We start from the raw sequence: 2,892 nt of genomic DNA, 5'->3' as shown, positions 1-2,892 counted from the left end.
TAAGAAGGTATTCACTCGGATGATTATACAACATGCGACCAAATTACTTTAATCTATATAAAGACCTATCTAATTTAATAGAATAAACACTTCTGAGTTTATTATTATAGGCTTCAGACATCTTGAGCCCTTCTGGGACTTCTATATAAATATATGTCTAGCGATCTGTACAAGTATGCAGGAACTACATCCATCGACCGTGATTGGGCACAAAATTGGTGATATGCGTATAAATTGTAATCGCGCCTTGTTCCTGATCTCAAGGAATTCCTATGGATCAGAAAATACGTTAAGCTAGTCGGGTCGGCCCTTGATGTAGGTACTCCGACACTCAAGTTAGATTGTGGGTCGAAAAATATGTAATCAATAAAAGTTAGATTGTTCTCAAAAACTCAATTACCTCTATTGGTCTGTTTTCCGCATATTTATAGGATCTGAACTTGCCATGCCAGGCTACACGTGGCAAGATCATGAGCCTTGAGCCTTCAATCAGACGCTGATCATGCGCTTAGATCGCGCGGAAGCTAAAGATCCGCGATCTGTTCCGTCATTCCCGCGGCTGAAATCCCTCCTTGCCTTTTACAAAACTATGTTTGACTTAATAGTGGGAAATATCATTTTTACCCTTCATTAAGGGTAAATCGATCATTTTGTTATTCTTCCCTCATCAGACCGCATTTTCAATCTTTGTACAACCACTAATTTGATCAAGAATCTAAAAGTAATTGTACCCATAACGGTTGCATATGTCTCCTAGTAATCAATTCTAGGGTTTTAGGAGAAATTTTATACATCTAATCGTGCTTTATATCTTATAATTTTATTTTTCTCATTTCTTTTTTAAGAAACACCCACTTATATCCAACAGGAATAACACCTTTAAGTTTTTGGACTACAGGTCCAAATACTTCCCGTTCTGAAAGCGAGTTCAGCTGCTTGAATTGTTTCTTTCCACATTGGCCAATCTTTTCTCCATACGTGGACATGGAAAGCCCATCAATTAAGGTCCACCTTCTTCAGGTTCTCATCCACTGTCACTAAATTAAGGATCAAAATATTTATCTAACATGAGCAAGGGTAGTCCTCCACAGCCATCTTCTTGTCAATGACATGGTTGAACTTGAGTATAAACTGTTGTGCCCCAATGTCTTTCAGTTCCAAACCCTTGACCGGACTCATAGCTGAAATAAAGAGCATTTTGCAAGAACTTGCTAAAAAACTAGAATACTCAAGGCAAACAATTGCAAGTCCCTATAGCCGATGGAGAATTCATGAGATGACACGTTGTACCAGAGACATTCACTTGTCTGAGAGACAACTCAGTCATTCGAAAGACAAGATAACGCTCCACCTTTTGTTAATCAATTATTCAAAAAGTTTGGCCAAAACTACATTGTATGTATATATAATTAGTTGTAGTAATATAGGGGTAAATATAATGAGTTTTAGTTGTTTGAAAAATTATGATTTGAAATTATGCAATTATTAGATGAAAATTTGCAATTGTAACATTTGCCCTTGGTATATTTTTTCTTAGAAATATAAAAGATGTATACAAAAATTGGATGAGGGGATGGAAAACAATTAAAATTTTCAAAACAAAAATTGCGCGCTTAGTCCACAAAAATAGCATTAAATCAGACTACTTCAATTTGCATATGATGGTCGAGATTACCTTTGTTAGGTCCCTCTAAAAGTAAGAATTGCAAGCGAAAAATCAGCTAACAGTCAAGGCATCCGTAGGAGGTATGCGGTAATCCAAATGATGGGGGGAGCGGACCCTTTAATGGGAGAAAAATTGCAAGAAAAATTAATACACATTTTACAATGGCATTTTGATCAATTTGAGCAAAAAAATAAATAAAAACCCGACGATAATTAATTAATTAAATTAGTCATTGAACAATCATTAATATATAAAGAGTATTATTATATTTTAAGTAATAAAAAAATATTTATAATTATATCAAAATTAATAAGAACTCATGGTAATTTAATGGATTTTACATGAGCCCACATTGAAAAACCCAACTGCAATTGCACAATTACCAATACTTAAAAAAGATGTACCAGATAATGACAAAAAAACAAAGATGTAGTAGATTTGGGAGGGTTAAAAAATAAGTGGGGTCTTTTTTAAAATACTTTTTATATAAAATTACAAATATACCCTTGGCTCTTCAAATTCAAAAAGAAAAGGAGGGGAGGGGTGAGGGGGTGGAGGGTTTCTCAGTTCCTCCCTCTTCTCTGTTTCCGTGTGTCGCAGTTCCCACAGCAGTACAGATTCCCTCCTGCTTTTTTTTGTTTTTTAAAAAAAATAGAAATATAAGATAATGCTTCACCAGCCACGGAACGACGTCGTTGGAGTATCACACACACACACACACGCAGTGGAATGAGTACTGTTTGGTGTCAGAGAGCATGAGTGCTTGCAACCGATTTTCTTCACTAAACTACTACTCCTCCCGGTCTTGCTTGGTATACAGTGGTACTTGCCCTTAACGGCGTCGTACGCTCCACCGAACACTCTTGCCTGCTCCTGTAGAACCCTACTCATTCTTTTTTTAATCGATTCTTCCATGTCCGAAGCGGCGGCGTCATTTTCACTACTGTCTGCTCATTTGTAAGCCTTGTGCGGTAAGTTTTCATCGGCATTTCTTACTTTTTCTCTTTGTCCGGCTGGTGAATCTTGCGAATGTTGCGGTTATGGCTACCGTTTTTGGGCATTTGATTGTAAAAGGGTGGATTTCATACGTGTTGTTGCTTTGATTTTGTTTCTCTTTTGTTGATTTTAGTGGGAGAATCTCTTTTCCTCAGTTTCTTTAAGCCCTTTAATTGCGGAGTTAACTTAAAAAAACATCTCGCAGACCCAATTTTTTTTAATTCCATGAA

The sequence above is a fragment of the Sesamum indicum genome, linkage group LG6 (assembly GCF_000512975.1).
Source record: "Sesamum indicum cultivar Zhongzhi No. 13 linkage group LG6, S_indicum_v1.0, whole genome shotgun sequence".
Taxonomy (NCBI): domain Eukaryota; kingdom Viridiplantae; phylum Streptophyta; class Magnoliopsida; order Lamiales; family Pedaliaceae; genus Sesamum; species Sesamum indicum.
Note: the sequence above shows the minus strand (reverse complement) of the source record.